Below are 18,300 nucleotides of genomic sequence, written 5' to 3'. Positions count from 1 at the left end.
TAGTCTCACAGCTGGACAGTTCCTTAACTGACCGTGACTGAGCAGTTGTAAGATGTTCTAGGATAAGATTTGCTACTGTAATATAAATATATGACTAATCCGTGACTTGAACTTGTCTTTGTAACAAGGTAGACCCAGGCAGGTGTGTAGGACCCATGTGCAGGCTTTAATGACAGAAGCCAAAAGAGCACAAAAACACAGTCTAGTGAGGCGTAGTAGAGAGCACAGCAAAAAAGGGTCAGATGCCAAAGAAGCAGTAAAATATCCAGAGCAGGAAGACCAAAAACACAGTCCAGCAATCCACAGTCCCAGAGGCACTAATGAGGGCACTGCAGTCAGGTGATGAGACCATTGCTAGGGGAGGAGAAGAGGACCTCTGGTGGCTGGATGGAGTATACATACAAAAAGTATAAAGTATTATTATACCTTAATATATGCCTATGGGAGGTTTCTGTAAAATGGCTAGGAGGTAGGGGTGCTGGAGGGGCTGTCAGAACAGGAAAGGAGAAAACAAATTAGAAAACTGAACAAAAGTCTAAAAACTAAATATTTACTATTTAATTTGCTAGAACAAAAACATCTCCCTAAGAACATTAAATCCACCCACCTCACCTTTGCTCCACAGGTTATTGTGTTTTCTGTGAAAGTGCTTGTTTTTTTTCTTCCTGTAACTAACAGCAGTATGAAGTAGATATGTGTTATTCTACAGTGCTGTTGGCTGCACACAGCAGATTAAACGATCAGGTTTCACACTCCTGTCCTGTTTGTGCTCTTCTGTCATTTAATTTTGTCTAATAAACAGCCTTACTAGCCTATATGACCAGACCATCCCCTTTCACTTCAGCTCATGAGTCAAATGTCATGTGACAAATAAAATACTTAAAAAATACTTTTACTGTTATGAACATTTTCATTGTCCTGCAGATATTCCTGGTGTGTCTGACAGGTTGTTGTGTTTTGGAAAGCAGTTTAACTGCAGTAGAAACAGTTCATAAACAGCTAAACCTCCAAACAGAGTAAAAGCTAAATCTTCCAGAGCTGTTCCTGAATCAGAACTCAGTCTGACTGTTTAGGTGAGGTGGTGGAGTTACTGTGTGCACTCACTCTGCACTCGTCACTTTCACAGTTGAAGACCTGCAGTAAACTGTAGCAGGTCATTCATGCTCAGAAAGGACAGAGGAGGACATTGTCCACATGTTCTGAACTTCAGCTCTACAAAGGCATGAAAGTAAAGCCTGAACCTGATCGATGCTCAGAGTCAAATGAGCAGTACCGGATCAGGCTCGACTGTTACTGTATTTATTTATAAAGTAAATTAATATGATGAGTTTTTTAGGCTTTTTCTAGAGTCAGACATTATCTGTGCTCCTAACAGACAGAAGAGTGGAGGTGTGTTCTGTTGACTACTGTTTAAATCATTCTTTATAATCCACACAGACATGAAAACACCTTCATTACAATCATTTATTTTCTACATTTATTTCCTTTACACAGAGAGACCAACACCTGAGCTGACCATCACACCTAATTCAGCATTCAGTGGAGAGACTGTCACTCTCAGATGTGACCTACAGGGAGGAGGACAGATAGAGAGGCCATACATCTGGAAAAAGGATAATTCCCCAGTTTCATCCAGCTCATCACAGGATCATGTAATCAGCTCTGTTGCAGACTCTCACAGTGGTGACTACACCTGCAGTGGAACAGTGACAGGAACCTCACGCCACTCACACACCAGTGCTCCTGTTAGACTGACTGTATCAGGTGAGTGTGATCATCTCTCCAGTTTTCATTAACCTCTCTATCACATCAGATAAGATCAGATCAGGTGTTGGAGACGAAGAACAATATAGTGTTGTGATGTTTTACCAGAGGACTCTTACTGGTACAGTGTGACGTGCTTCATAAGGTGGAGGATTAAACCACAGGGGTCTCATTAGTTTCTCACACTGGTGTATAAAATAATAAAACCCACACTACACCACCTCTGAATTAGACCGGGAGGAAACACTCCATCAGACATAGACACAAGTGTACATTCAGTATAACACACATGATCCTGCAGAGCGGGCTCTAGACTATTAGAGGTTCTAGACAGTTTCATACTTTGAAGAACAAAATGTTAGTGTTTTCTGATGTGTGAATAAAATGTGTAGCAGTTAAGAAAATAAGAATAGTGAACTATCTGGTAGTGTGAGCTTTAGTTCTGTAGGTAAACTGGAAGTGTGTGAAATGATGAGTCTGAAACTGAGATAAAGCACTGAATCACGTAAACTATAAGATACCAATAATCTCTAATAGTTTCTGCATCCAAAGAGCAAATATTCAACATTTCTCAGTTTTCTGTGAAACTTGCAGTCTGAGTGAACCCGGACAAAAATCAGGAGGAATAATAATAAGCAGAGAGCTCAGTTCCTGCAGAACCTGGGAGTGATTGCAGCTCAGCAGTGGTGTTGCTTGGTGGCTGCCTAGATGTTGCTGTGGTTTAGCTGTTGGTTGCCAAGTCATTGCTAGTTTGTTGCTATGGGATATGGTTGGTCCAATTGCTCATTCATTTTGATTGGCTAATTACGGTGGCTGAGAAAACCAAAGCAAATTTACAAAAAAAAAAAAAGAAACACCTCTTTCACCAGCCCAACACACTTTTACAAACAACCAAATCAGATGGAAAGGGTATGTACAATACACAGGAAGAGCTGCTGACCTGTCAGTTAAACTGCTTCGCAGGGAAGAAGTAAGAGGAGTTGGGAGGGTCATTTCAAACAATGTTTTGACCATTTTGTGAGAGTCGTTTTAGTCAGTTGGCACTCTTTTTTTATGTGTTTGAAAAGGTTTCAAATTACCCTCCTAACTTCATTCACTTCCCTATGAAGCACCAAACCAGACTGACAGAAAAACAAAAAACGAGAGACAGAGCAAAAGAGACCAAACAGGACAAAAGCGAGACGGATTAGGAGAACTAGTATAGTCCACTAGTTGAGGCAAGATCCCTCAGATTCTGAACTTCAGATCCGCAAAGGCATGAAAGTAAACTCTGAACCTGATCGGTACTCAGAGTCAAATGAGCAGTACCCGATCAGGCTCGCCTGTTACTGTATTTATTTATAAAGTAAATTAATATGATGAGTTTCAGACTTTTTCTAGAGTCAGACATTATCTGTGCTCCTAACAGACAGAAGAGTGGAGGTGTGTTCTGTTGACTACTGTTTAAATCATTCTTTATAATCCACACAGACATGAAAACACCTTCATTACAATCATTTATTCTCCACATTTATTTCCTTTACACAGTGAGACCAACACCTGCGCTGACCATCACACCTAATCCAGCGTTCAGTGGAGAGACTGCCACTCTCAGATGTGACCTACAGGGAGGAGGACAGATAGAGAGGCCATACATCTGGAAAAAGGATAATTCCCTAGTTTCATCCAGCTCATCACAGGATCATGTAATCAGCTCTGTTACAGACTCTCACAGTGGTGAATACACCTGCAGTGGAACAGTGACAGGAACCTCACGCTACTCACACACCAGTGCTCCTGTTAGACTGACTGTATCAGGTGAGTGTGATCATCTCTCCTGTCTTCATTAACCTCTCTATCACATCAGATAAGATCAGATCAGGTGTTGGAGAGGAAGAACAATGTAGCGTTGTGATGTTTTACCAGAGGACTCTTATTAGTACAGTGTGACGTGCTTCATAAGGTGGAGGATTAAACCACTGGGGTCTCATTAGTTTTTCACACTGGTGTATAAAATAATAAAAACCCACACTACACCACCTCTGAATTAGACAGGGAGGAAACACTCCATCAGACATAGACACAAGTGTACGTCCAGTATAACACACATGATCCGGCAGAGCGGGCTCTAGACTATTAGAGGTTCTAGACAGTTTCATAATTTGAAGAACAAAATGTTAGTGTTTTCTGATGTGTGAATAAAATGTGTAGCAGTAAAGAAAATAAGAACAGTGAACTATCTGGTAGTGTGAGCTTTAGTTCCGTAGGTAAACTGGAAGTGTGTGAAATGATGAGTCTGAAACTGAGATAAAGCACTGAATCACATAAACTATAATATACCAATAATCTCTAATAGTTTCTGCATCCAAAGAGCAAATATTCAACATTTCTCAGTTTTCTGTGAAACTTGCAGTCTGAGTGAACCCGGACAAAAATCAGGAGGAATAATAATAAGCAGAGAGCTCAGTTCCTGCAGAACCTGGGAGTGATTGCAGCTCAGCAGTGGTGTTGCTTGGTGGCTGCTAAGGTGTTGCTGTGGTTTAGCTGTTGGTTGCCAAGTCATTGCTAGGTGGTTGCTATGGTACATGGTTGGTCCAATTGCTTATCCATTTTGATTGGCTAATTACGGTGGCTGAGAAAAGCAAAACAAATTTACAAAAAAAAAAAGAAACACCTCTTTCACCAGCCCAACACACTTTTACAAACGACCAAATCAGATGGAAAGGGTATGTACAATACACCGGAAATGCTGCTGACCTGTCAGTCAAACTGCTTTGTAGGGAAGAAGTAAGAGAAGTTGGGAGGGTAATTTCAAACAATGTTTTGTCCATTTTGTGAGAGTCATTTTAGTCAGTTGGCACTCTTTTTTTATGTGTTTGAAAAGGTTTCAAATTACCCTCCTAACTTCATTCACTTCCCCCCGAAGCACCAAACCAGACTGACAGAAAAAAAAAAGCGAGAGAAAGAGCAAAAGAGACCAAACAGGACAAAAGCGAGACAGATTAGGAGAACTATTATAGTCCACTAGTTGAGGCAAAATCCCACAGGTTCTGAACTTCAGATCTGCAAAGGCATGAAAGTAAATCCTGAACCTGATCGGTACTCAGAGTCAAATGAGCAGTACCCAATCAGGCTCGACTGTTACTGTAATTATTTCAGAATCAGAATCAGAATCTCTTTATTTCACCAAGTATGTTACACATACAAGGAATTTGTCTTGGTGAGAGCAACACGTATGACAAGTAACAAAAACACAGAACACAGATTATTTACAGTCTTAAACTAAAGGAAAATTACACTAAACAATAAATGGGGTAGGGGATAAATTAAAAAAGTGAAAAGTACTAAAGGTAATAAAGAGCTGAAAAAGCTGAGAGATGTGAAACAGATTTGGTAGAAAAATATTATATATAGAAGGTTACAGATGACCTGAATATTTACAGAAAGAGAACATCTGTACAGGTGTGCAAATAGTTATAGTGCAAATAGGCAGAGTGCAAAATAGCTGTTCAGTCCGGTTTGGTACAGTTCAGTTGTATGTTTTGAGGTTTACAGTGGGAGGTGTCCACTGTGGTTAAGGAGCGCTACAGCTCTGGGGAAGAAGCTGTTAGCATGGCGTGTTGTGCTGGTTTTGATGGACCGCAGTCTTCTACCCGAGGGGAGTGTCTGGAAGAGGAGGTGTCCAGGATGTGAGGGGTCAGATGTAATTTTGACAGCCCGCTTCCTCACCCTGCTGGTGTAGATCTGCTGAAGATCCTCTCTGCTGTCCTGATGATGCGCTGGAGTTTGGTTCTTTCTTGTGAGGTGGAGGAACCAAACCAGATAGTTATGGAGGCTGTGAGAATGGACTCGATGATCGCTGTGTAGAACTGGATCATCAGGGTCTGTGGCAGGTTGAATTTCTTGAGCTGTCTCAAGAAGAACATTCATTGTTGAGCTTTCTTGATGATAGAGATGGTGTTTTTCTCCCATTTAAAGTCTCTGGAGATGGTGGTGCCCAGCAACTTAAGTGACTCGACCATGGATACTGCAGTGTTGTTGATGTGGAGGGGGGAAGGGGGTGTGGATTGCGTCGGAAGTCCACCACCATCTCTACAGTCTTTTCTGTGTTTAGCAGCAGGTGGTTGTTGCTGCACCAGGACACCAGCTGCTCAATTTCGTTTCTGTAAGCAGACTCATCACCGTTGGCTATGAGGCCCACCAGAGTGGAGTCCTCTGCAAATTTCAGGATCTTTACAGCTGGATCTTTGGAGACACAGTCATTAGTGTAGAGGCTGAAGAGAAGGGGTGAAAGAACACAACCCTGTGGGACTCCAGTACTGAGTGTCCGGAGGTCTGAAGTGTGCTTCCCCAGCCGCACCTGCTGTCTCCTGTCTGTCAGAAAATCCACGATCCACCGACACATGGAGTCTGGCACTGCCAGCTGGGAGAGTTTGGCCTGAAGAAGCCGCGGCACAACAGTGTTAAAAGCCGAGCTAAAGTCCACAAACAAAACCCTAGCATAGTTTCCCTGGCTGTCGAGATGTTGCAGGATAAAGTGCAGGGTCAGGTTGACCACATCGTCGACAGACCTGTTTGCTCGGTACGCAAACTGCAAGGGGTCCAGCAGGGGGTCTGTGATGGACTTCAGGTGGGCTAGGATCAGGCGTTCAAAGACCTTCATAACTACAGAGGTCAGGGCGACAGGCCTGTAGTCATTCAGTCCAGTGATGGTGGATTTCTTGGGAACTGGAATGATGGTGGAGGTTTTGAAGCAGGCTGGAACAGAGCAGAGTTCCAGTGATCTGTTAAAAATGGCTGTAAACACTGGAGCTAGTTGGTCACAGCAGTGTTTTAGGGTGGATGGAGAGACTGAGTCGGGCCCGGGGGCTTTCCTCACCTTCTGTCTGTTGAAGAGCCTGTGAACATCCTGCAGGTTGATGCAGAGATGAGCAGGAGGCAGAGGTGAGAGGTTGGGGTGGAGGGTGGAGGTGGAGGGGGGTGATGGGGGGAGACAGTCTGATAGTCTTTTGTGAGTTCAAATCTGCAGTAGAACTCATTCAGGTCGTTGGTGAGGTGTTGGTCGTTCAGGAGACATAGCTTCTCACCTTGTGACCAGTGAGAAGCTGAAGGCCTTTCCAGGCTGAAGATGGGTCGTTAGCAGTGATGTGTCTGTTCAGCTGCTCTGAGTACTTGCTCTTCGCAGCTCTAATCCCTTTCTCCAGTCTGTATTTGGCCTCCTTAAAGACAGTTCTATCTCCACTCCTAAACGCTTCCTCCTTTTCCCTCCGAAGCTGTTTGAGTTCAGCAGTAAACCAGGGTTTGTTGTTACTGTATCTCACCTGTGATTTAGTTGAGATACAGCTGTCTTCACAGAAACTGATGTATGACGTCACAGTGTCTGTGTATTCGTCCAGTCCGTCTGTCGCCTCCTCAAACACAGCCCAGTCTGTGGATTCGAAGCAGCCCTGCAGCTTCTCAATGTCTCCACTGGTCCACCTCTTCAGTGTTGTGATGACCGGCTTGTTGGGTTTGAGTTTCTGCCGGTAGGTTGGAATGAGGTGAACGAGGCTGTGATCGGATGCCGATAGGCATTCTTGATACAGGTGTAGCACTTGTCCAGTGTGTTGCCTTCTCGTGTTGGACACGTGATGTGTTGTCTGTATTTGGGCATCTCCTTCGTGAGGTTCGCACTGTTAAAATCCCCCAGAATGATGAGGAGTGAGTCCGGGAACTCCATCTCCATCTTCGTGATCTGTTCCGCCAGCTGTTTCAGCGCGTCGCTCGTGCACGCGCTTGGCGCAATGTAGGTGCCGGCTAGGATGAACGAGCTGAACTCTCTGGGAGAGTAGAACGGCCTACAGGTTATGAACAGAGACTCCAGATGAGGGGAGCAGGATTTTAACAGTACCGTAGTGTCTCTACACCAGCGCTCGTTGATGTAGAAGCAGATTCCTCCTCCTCTGCTCTTGCCGCTGCGCTCCGCGTCTCTGTCCGCTCTGTGCAGCTGGAAGCCCGGGAGGTGCAGCGCGCTGTCCGGGGTCAGCTCGGACAGCCAGGTCTCCGTGAAGCAGAGCGTAGAAGCAGTGGAGAAGTCCTTGTTGGTTAGGTTGAGCAGAAGTAGTTCCTCAGTTTTGTTGCTGAGAGATCGGAGGTCGGAGAGGAATAATGACCTGCGCCGGCTTCTCCACAGTCTCCTGGCGAGGCCGAGCGCGGTCAGCGCGGCTGTGGTGAGGATCTCCTCACAAACTGAAGGTTCTTGAACAAATTCCGGGATGTTTTCAGGGGAAATGTTGTTCCTGAAGCTCAGTAGTTGTTCCCTGCTCCAACTAACTGAGTTTGACGTACAATAGACAACATTAACAAACAAAAACAAACACCACACGGAGGAGCTCGTCACCGAGAGAAAAATGGTTAAACTGAGCATCCATAGCTTCTAGACTTTCAGCTCAGCTCAGCGTGTTTGTGTCTCCTCACTGCTCTCACCCGTCACTCTCCGGTAATTGATCCTGTACAGCTCCCTTTCTCCAGTGTTCAACTGATCAACTGATCATTTTACGGCTCCTTATTAATTGGGGGACTATATTGTCACTGTCACAGCAAAACCTCTTATCTCCAAAATGGGAACTTTACAAAAAAGGGGTAAAATCTTGAATAGACGTAAATATCAAAAATCTATTCTATTGATCCATTCTTCTTAAATTTGGGATTTAATGTAAAGAACAGCTGATTCACATGATGTCAAAAACTGAGAAACAGCAATAATTGAGATGGGAGATGTTTCCTGAATAGAGTAAAGATATTTTGATAAAACATCACAGACACTGAGTTTATGTGCACTCTCTCTGCACTCGTCACTTTCACAGTTGAAGACCTGCAGTAAACTGTAGCAGGTCATTCATGCTCAGAAAGGACAGAGGAGGACAGTCAGGGACGTGCAGATGAAAATGCAGGTCATTAATATTGTTCTCTTAGAGACGTGAGAGAAACACACTCTTATTAAGTCAGTAAGTGTACTGTGATTAGAAGAGTCTACACTGTAATGTGTAATTCCATCACTATAACACACTGTACTTTACACCACATTACCCAACACTGACTATGAGTGTTCCTCGCTCCTCTCCTCTCTTCTCACAGCTTTACCCATACCTACACTGACTGTAGAGCCAGACAGTACTGTGTTCACTAGAGAGTCAGTCACTCTGAAGTGTAAGATTGACACTCTTGATGGATGGACATATCAGTGGGAGAAGAGGAATAATCAGCGTAGATGGTCTGCAGTGTCTCAGCCTGTGTCTCACACTGTAAACGGAGACACTCTCACCATCAGTGCAGGTGCTGTGGCTACTGTAGATCAGTACCGGTGTAGAGGACAGCTCCCTAACAGACCAGGATCAGGATCTTACAGTGACACTGTTACCCTCACTGTTGCAGGTGAGCACATGCTTCATCTTCTTCTACATAAGTCTGTGGAAACATCAATCTTGTATTTTTAACTGAAGTGTTTGAACTAAAGTCACATGTTTTAGTTCAGATTTAGTCAAATAATCTTCAGTAAATCAACAAAAATGAATTCTTCATATTTTTCTCTAAAGAAAATGTAGTTAATGAAATGCTGCTGTTCTCTGTTCTCTCACCTCACCTCTGTTCCCACAACTTTACTGACTGTAGAAGCAGTGCTGTGTTCACTGGAGAGTCAGTCACTGAACACTCATCACTGTAGCACTAGCACAGCAATACTGCTGTCAGCAATACGTCACTAAATGAGCTTAGCAAAGGCAGTGTGTTAATGATCAGAGCACTACATGTGAGGCAGGGTGTGTTAATGAACAGAACACTACATGTGAGGCAGTGTGTGTTAATGAACAGAACACTACATGTGAGGCAGTGTGTGTTAATGGTCAGAGCACTACATGTGAGGCAGTGTGTGTTAATGATCAGAGCACTACATGTGAGGCAGTGTGTGTTAATGAACAGAACACTACATGTGAGGCAGGGTGTGTTAATGAATAGAGCATTACATGTGAGGCAGTGTGTGTTAATGAATAGAACACTACATGTGAGGCAGTGTGTGTAATAAACAGAACACTACATGTTAGGCAGTGTGTGTTAATGAATAGAACACTACATGTGAGGCAGTGTGTGCTAATGAATAGAACACTACATGTGAGGCAGGGTGTGTTAATGAACAGAACACTACATGTGAGGCAGGGTGTGTTAATGAACAGAGCACTACATGTGAGGCAGGGTGTGTTAATGAACAGAACACTACATGTGAGGCAGGGTGTGTTAATAAACAGAACACTACATGTGAGGCAGTGTGTGTTAATGAATAGAACACTACATGTGAGGCAGTGTGTGTTAATGAATAGAACACTACATGTGAGGCAGGGTGTGTTAGTGAATAGAACACTGCATGTGAGGCAGTGTGTGTTAATGAATAGAACACTACAAGTGAGGCAGTGTGTGTTAATAAACAGAACACTACATGTGAGGCAGTGTGTGTTAATAAACAGAACACTACAAGTGAGGCAGTGTGTGTTAATGAATAGAACACTACATGTGAGGCAGGGTGTGTTAATGAACAGAACACTACATGTGAGGCAGTGTGTGTTAATGAACAGAGCACTACATGTGAGGCAGTGTGTGTTAATGAACAGAGCACTACATGTGAGGCAGGGTGTGTCAATAAACAGAACACTACATGTGAGGCAGTGTGTGTTAATGAATAGAACACTACATGTGAGGCAGGGTGTGTTAATGAACAGAGCACTACATGTGAGGCAGTGTGTGTTAATGAACAGAGCACTACATGTGAGGCAGGGTGTGTCAATAAACAGAACACTACATGTGAGGCAGTGTGTGTTCTCATTTATTAATAACTATAGAAGATATTTTCAGATTTGAAAAAGCAAAAGAGAAAAATGGTTAAACTGAGCATCCATAGCTTCTAGACTTTCAGCTCAGCTCAGCGTGTTTGTGTCTCCTCACTGCTCTCACCCGTCACTCTCAGGTAATTGATCCTGTACAGCTCCCTTTCTCCAGTGTTCAACTGATCAACTGATCATTTTACGGCTCCTTATTAATTGGGGGACTATATTGTCACTGTCACAGCAAAACCTCTTATCTCCAAAATGGGAACTTTACAAAAAAGGGGTAAAATCTTGAATAGACGTAAATATCAAAAATCTATTCTATTGATCCATTCTTCTTAAATTTGGGATTTAATGTAAAGAACAGCTGATTCACATGATGTCAAAAACTGAGAAACAGCAATAATTGAGATGGGAGATGTTTCCTGAATAGAGTAAAGATATTTTGATGAACCATCACAGACACTGAGTTTATGTGCACTCTCTCTGCACTCGTCACTTTCACAGTTGAAGACCTGCAGTAAACTGTAGCAGGTCATTCATGCTCAGAAAGGACAGAGGAGGACAGTCAGGGACGTGCAGATGAACATGCAGGTCATTAATATTGTTCTCTTAGAGATGTGAGAGAAACACACTCTTATTAAGTCAGTAAGTGTACTGTGATTAGAAGAGTCTACACTGTAATGTGTAATTCCATCACTATAACACACTGTACTTTACACCACATTACCCAACAGTGACTATGAGTGTTCCTCTCTCCTCTCCTCTCTTCTCACAGCTTTACCCATACCTACACTGACTGTAGAGCCAGACAGTACTGTGTTCACTAGAGAGTCAGTCACTCTGAAGTGTAAGATTGACACTCTTGATGGATGGACATATCAGTGGGAGAAGCAGAATAATCAGCATAGATGGCCTACAGTGTCTCAGCCTGTGTCTCACACTGTAAACGGAGACACTCTCACCGTCAGTGCAGGTGCTGTGGCTACTGTAGATTACTACCGGTGTAGTGGACGGCTCCCTAACAGACCGGCATCAGTATCTTACAGTGACACTGTTACCCTCACTGTTGCAGGTGAGCACATGCTTCATCTTCTTCTGCATAAGTCTGTAGAAACATCAACCTTGTATTTTTAACTGAAGTGTTTGAACTAAAGTCACATGTTTTAGTTCAGATTTAGTAAAATAATCTTCAGTAAATCAACAAAAATTAATTCTTCATATTTTTCTCTAAAGAAAATGTAGTTAATGAAATGCTGCTGTTCTCTGTTCTCTCACCTCACCTCTGTTCCCACAACTTTACTGACTGTAGAAGCAGTGCTGTGTTCACTGGAGAGTCAGTCACTGAACACTCATCACTGTAGCACTAGCACAGCAACACTGCTGTCAGCAATACATCACGAAGTTAGCTTAGCAAATGCAGTGTGTGTTAATGATCAGAGCGCTAAATGTGAGGCAGTGTGTGTTAATAAACAGAACACTACATGTGAGGCAGTGTGTGTTAATGATCAGAGCACTACATGTGAGGCAGTGTGTGTTAATAATCAGAGCACTACATGTGAGGCAGTGTGTGTTAATGACCAGAACACTACATGTGAGGCAGGGTGTGTTAATGATCAGAGCACTACATGTGAGGCAGTGTGTGTTAATGATCAGAGCACTACATGTGAGGCAGTGTGTGTTAATGATCAGAGCACTACATGTGAGGCAGGGTGTGTTAATGAACAGAACACTACATGTGAGGCAGTGTGTGTTAATGAATAGAGCACTACATGTGAGGCAGTGTGTGTTAATGAACAGAGCACTACATGTGAGGCAGGGTGTGTTAATGAATAGAGCACTACATGTGAGGCAGTGTGTGTTAATGATCTGAGCACTACATGTGAGGCAGTGTTTGTTAATAATCAGAACACTACATGTGAGGCAGTGTGTGTTAATGATCGGAGCACTACATGTGAGGCAGTGTGTGTTAATGGTCAGAGCACTACATGTGAGGCAGTGTGTGTTAATGGTCAAAGCACTACATGTGAGGCAGGCAGTCAATTCTTTAAGGTGGAACTGTACTTAAGATGGAATTGTGCTTATTTAGCACTGAATTTTAAGGTGGAACATCTTTTAATGTAGTACTGATATTGTCCTGACACTGATTTTTAAGGTGTAACTTCTTTTAAGGTTGTACTGAGTTTACAGTGAAACTGAATTTTAAGGTGGAATGTCTTTTAAGGTAGTACTGAGTTTACACTAACACTGCCTTTTTAGGTGGAACATCACTAAAATTAAGTTAGAATACCATAACAACCACCTATCAACCTCACAGCAACTATCTGTGAAACCGTAGAAACAGCCTAGCAGCACCATAGCAACCACCTATTATGTCATAGCAACCACTTAGCAACCCCACAGCAATCACGTGGGACAACATTGCAATCGCCTAGCAACACCATAGCAATCACCTAGCAACACCATAACAACCCCCTGTGACACAACAGGAACCACCTAGGAGCTCCATAGCAACCACCTAGCAACACCATAGCAACCCCCTGTGACACCATAGCAACCACATGGGATTCCATTGCAACCACCTAGCAACTCCATAACAACATTGTGAGACACCATAGCAACTACCTGTGACACCCTAGCAACCACCTAGCAACACCATTGCAACGACCTACCAACACAATAGCAACAACCTGGGACACTATAGCAACCACTTAGAAACCACCTAGCAGCACTATAGCAACCACCTGTGACACCATAGCAACCACATGGGATTCCATTGCAACCACCTAGCAACTCCATAACAACATTGTGAGACACCATAGCAACTACCTGTGACACCCTAGCAACCACCTAGCAACACCATTGCAACGACCTACCAACACAATAGCAACAACCTGGGACACTATAGCAACCACTTAGAAACCACCTAGCAGCACTATAGCAACCACCTGTGACACCATAGCAACCACCTAGAAAAACCCATAGCAACCACCTGTGACACCATAGCAACCACCTAGCAACACCACAGCAACCACCAAGCAACACAATAGTAACCACCAAACAATACACCGCTAATGAAGTACCACATTTCAAGCACTGTTGTAGTTCCTTCAGGAAATCTAGTTGATATAGTTCTCTTAGAGACGTGAGAGAAACACACTCTTATTAAGTCAGTAAGTGAACTGTGATTAGAAGAGTCTACACTGTAATGTGTAATTCCATCACTATAACACACTGTACTTTACACCACATTACCCAACACTGACTATGAGTGTTCCTCTCTCCTCTCCTCTCTTCTTACAGCTTTACCCAGACCTACACTGACTGTAGAACCAGACAGCACTGTGTTCACTAGAGAGTCAGTCACTCTGAAGTGTAAGATTGACACTCTTGATGGATGGACATATCAGTGGGAGAAGCAGAATAATCAGCATAGATGGCCTACAGTGTCTCAGCCTGTGTCTCACACTGTAAACGGAGACACTCTCACCGTCAGTGCAGGTGCTGTGGCTACTGTAGATTACTACCGGTGTAGTGGACAGCTCCCTAACAGACCGGCATCAGTATCTTACAGTGACAGTGTTACCCTCACTGTTGCAGGTGAGCACATGCTTCATCTTCTTCTACATAAGTCTGTAGAAACATCAACCTTTTATTTTTAACTGAAGTGTTTGAACTAAAGCCACATGTTTTAGTTCAGATTTAGTAAAATAATCTTCAGTAAATCAACAAAAATTAATTCTTCATATTTTTCTCTAAAGAAAATGTAGTTAATGAAATGCTGCTGTTCTCTGTTCTCTCACCTCACCTCTGTTCCCACAACTTTACTGACTGTAGAAGCAGTGCTGTGTTCACTGGAGAGTCAGTCACTGAACACTCATCACTGTAGCACTAGCACAGCAACACTGCTGTCAGCAATACGTCACTAAATGAGCTTAGCAAAGGCAGTGTGTTAATGATCAGAGCACTACATGTGAGGCAGGGTGTGTTAATGAACAGAACACTACATGTGAGGCAGTGTGTGTTAATGATCAGAGCACTACATGTGAGGCAGTGTGTGTTAATGATCAGAGCACTACATGTGAGGCAGTGTGTGTTAATGATCAGAGCACTACATGTGAGGCAGGGTGTGTTAATGACCAGAACACTACATGTGAGGCAGGGTGTGTTAATGATCAGAGCACTACATGTGAGGCAGTGTGTGTTAATGATCAGAGCACTACATGTGAGGCAGTGTGTGTTAATGATCAGAGCACTACATGTGAGGCAGGGTGTGTTAATGAACAGAACACTACATGTGAGGCAGTGTGTGTTAATGATCGGAGCACTACATGTGAGGCAGGGTGTGTTAATGAATAGAGCACTACATGTGAGGCAGTGTGTGTTAATGAACAGAGCACTACATGTGAGGCAGGGTGTGTTAATGATCGAAGCACTACATGTGAGGCAGTGTGTGTTAATGGTCAGAGCACTACATGTGAGGCAGGCAGTCAATTCTTTAAGGTGGAACTGTACTTAAGATGGAATTGTGCTTATGTAGCACTGAATTTTAAGGTGGAACATCTTTTTATGTAGTACTGAGATTGTCCTGACACTGATTTTTAAGGTGTAACTTCTTTTAAGGTTGTACTGAGTTTACAGTGAAACTGAATTTTAAGGTGGAATGTCTTTTAAGGTAGTACTGAGTTTACACTAACACTGCCTTTTTAGGTGGAACATCACTAAAATTAAGTTAGAATACCATAACAACCACCTATCAACCTCACAGCAACTATCTGTGAAACCATAGAAACAGCCTAGCAGCACCATAGCAACCACCAATTATGTCATAGCAACCACTTAGCAACCCCACAGCAATCACGTGGGACAACATTGCAATCGCCTAGCAACACCATAACAATCACCTAGCAACACCATAGCAACCACCTGTGACACAACAGGAACCACCTAGGAGCTCCATAGCAACCACCTAGCAACACCATAGCAACCCCCTGTGACACCATAGCAACCACATGGGATTCCATTGCAACCACCTAGCAACTCCATAACAACATTGTGAGACACCATAGCAACTACCTGTGACTCCCTAGCAACCACCTAGCAACACCATTGCAACGACCTAGCAACACAATAGCAACAACCTGGGACACCATAGCAACCACTTTGCAACCACCTAGCAACACCATAGCAACCTGCTGTGACACCATAGCAACCACCTAGAAAATCTATAGCAACCACCTGTGACACCATAGCAACCACTTAGCAACACCACAGCAACCACCAAGCAACACAATAGTAACCACCAAACAATACACCCCTAATGAAGTACCACATTTCAAGCACTGTTGTAGTTCCTTCAGGAAATCTAGTTGATATAGTTCTCTTAGAGATGTGAGAGAAACACACTCTTATTAAGTCAGTAAGTGTACTGTGATTAGAAGAGTCTACACTGTAATGTGTAATTCCATCACTATAACACACTGTACTTTACACCACATTACCCAACACTGACTATGAGTGTTCCTCTCTCCTCTCCTCTCTTCTTACAGCTTTACCCAGACCTACACTGACTGTAAAACCAGACTGTACTGTGTTCACTGGAGAGTCAGTCACTCTGAAGTGTGAGATTGACACTTATGATGGATGGACATATCAGTGGTATAAGTGGAATAAGGAGCATGGACAGACATATCGGTGGAATAATCAGAATAAGCAACGTCAATGGACGACAGTGTCTCAGTCTGTGTCTCACAACGGAGACACTCTCACCATCAGTGCAGGTGCTGTGACTACTGGAGATCAGTACCGGTGTAGAGGACAGCTCCCTAACAGACCAGGATCAGGATCTTACAGTGACACTGTTACCCTCACTGTTGCAGGTGAGCACATGCTTCATCTTCTTCTACATAAGTCTGTAGAAACATCAATCTTGTATTTTTAACTGAAGTGTTTGAACTAAAGTCACATGTTTTAGTTCAGATTTAGTCAAATAATCTTCAGTAAATCAACAAAAATGAATTCTTCATATTTTTCTCTAAAGAAAATGTAGTTAATGAAATGCTGCTGTTCTCTGTTCTCTCACCTCACCTCTGTTCCCACAACTTTACTGACTGTAGAAGCAGTGCTGTGTTCACTGGAGAGTCAGTCACTGAACACTCATCACTGTAGCACTAGCACAGCAATACTGCTGTCAGCAATACGTCACTAAATGAGCTTAGCAAAGGCAGTGTGTTAATGATCAGAGCACTACATGTGAGGCAGTGTGTGTTAATGAACAGAACACTACATGTGAGGCAGTGTGTGTTAATGAACAGAACACTACATGTGAGGCAGTGTGTGTTAATGGTCAGAGCACTACATGTGAGGCAGTGTGTGTTAATGATCAGAGCACTACATGTGAGGCAGTGTGTGTTAATGAACAGAACACTACATGTGAGGCAGGGTGTGTTAATGAATAAAGCATTACATGTGAGGCAGTGTGTGTTAATGAATAGAACACTACATGTGAGGCAGTGTGTGTAATAAACAGAACACTACATGTTAGGCAGTGTGTGTTAATGAATAGAAAACTACATGTGAGGCAGTGTGTGTTAATGAACAGAACACTACATGTGAGGCAGGGTGTGTTAATGAACATAGCACTACATGTGAGGCAGGGTGTGTTAATAAACAGAACACTACATGTGAGGCAGGGTGTGTTAATAAACAGAACACTACATGTGAGGCAGGGTGTGTTAATGAACAGAGCACTACATGTGAGGCAGGGTGTGTTAATAAACAGAACACTACATGTGAGGCAGGGTGTGTTAATGAACAGAACACTACATGTGAGGCAGTGTGTGTTAATGAACAGAGCACTACATGTGAGGCAGTGTGTGTTAATGAACAGAGCACTACATGTGAGGCAGGGTGTGTCAATAAACAGAACACTACATGTAAGGCAGTGTGTGTTCTCATTTATTAATAACTATAGAAGATATTTTCAGATTTGAAAAAGCAAAAGAGAAAAATGGTTAAACTGAGCATCCATAGCTTCTAGACTTTCAGCTCAGCTCAGCGTGTTTGTGTCTCCTCACTGCTCTCACCCGTCACTCTCCGGTAATTGATCCTGTACAGCTCCCTTTCTCCAGTGTTCAACTGATCAACTGATCATTTTACGGCTCCTTATTAATTGGGGGACTATATTGTCACTGTCACAGCAAAACCTCTTATCTCCAAAATGGGAACTTTACAAAAAAGGGGTAAAATCTTGAATAGACGTAAATATCAAAAATCTATTCTATTGATCCATTCTTCTTAAATTTGGGATTTAATGTAAAGAACAGCTGATTCACATGATGTCAAAAACTGAGAAACAGCAATAATTGAGATGGGAGATGTTTCCTGAATAGAGTAAAGATATTTTGATGAACCATCACAGACACTGAGTTTATGTGCACTCTCTCTGCACTCGTCACTTTCACAGTTGAAGACCTGCAGTAAACTGTAGCAGGTCATTCATGCTCAGAAAGGACAGAGGAGGACAGTCAGGGACGTGCAGATGAACATGCAGGTCATTAATATTGTTCTCTTAGAGACGTGAGAGAAACACACTCTTATTAAGTCAGTAAGTGTACTGTGATTAGAAGAGTCTACACTGTAATGTGTAATTCCATCACTATAACACACTGTACTTTACACCACATTACCCAACACTGACTATGAG

The sequence above is a fragment of the Salminus brasiliensis genome, chromosome 9 (assembly GCF_030463535.1).
Source record: "Salminus brasiliensis chromosome 9, fSalBra1.hap2, whole genome shotgun sequence".
NCBI lineage: Eukaryota > Metazoa > Chordata > Actinopteri > Characiformes > Bryconidae > Salminus > Salminus brasiliensis.
Note: the sequence above shows the minus strand (reverse complement) of the source record.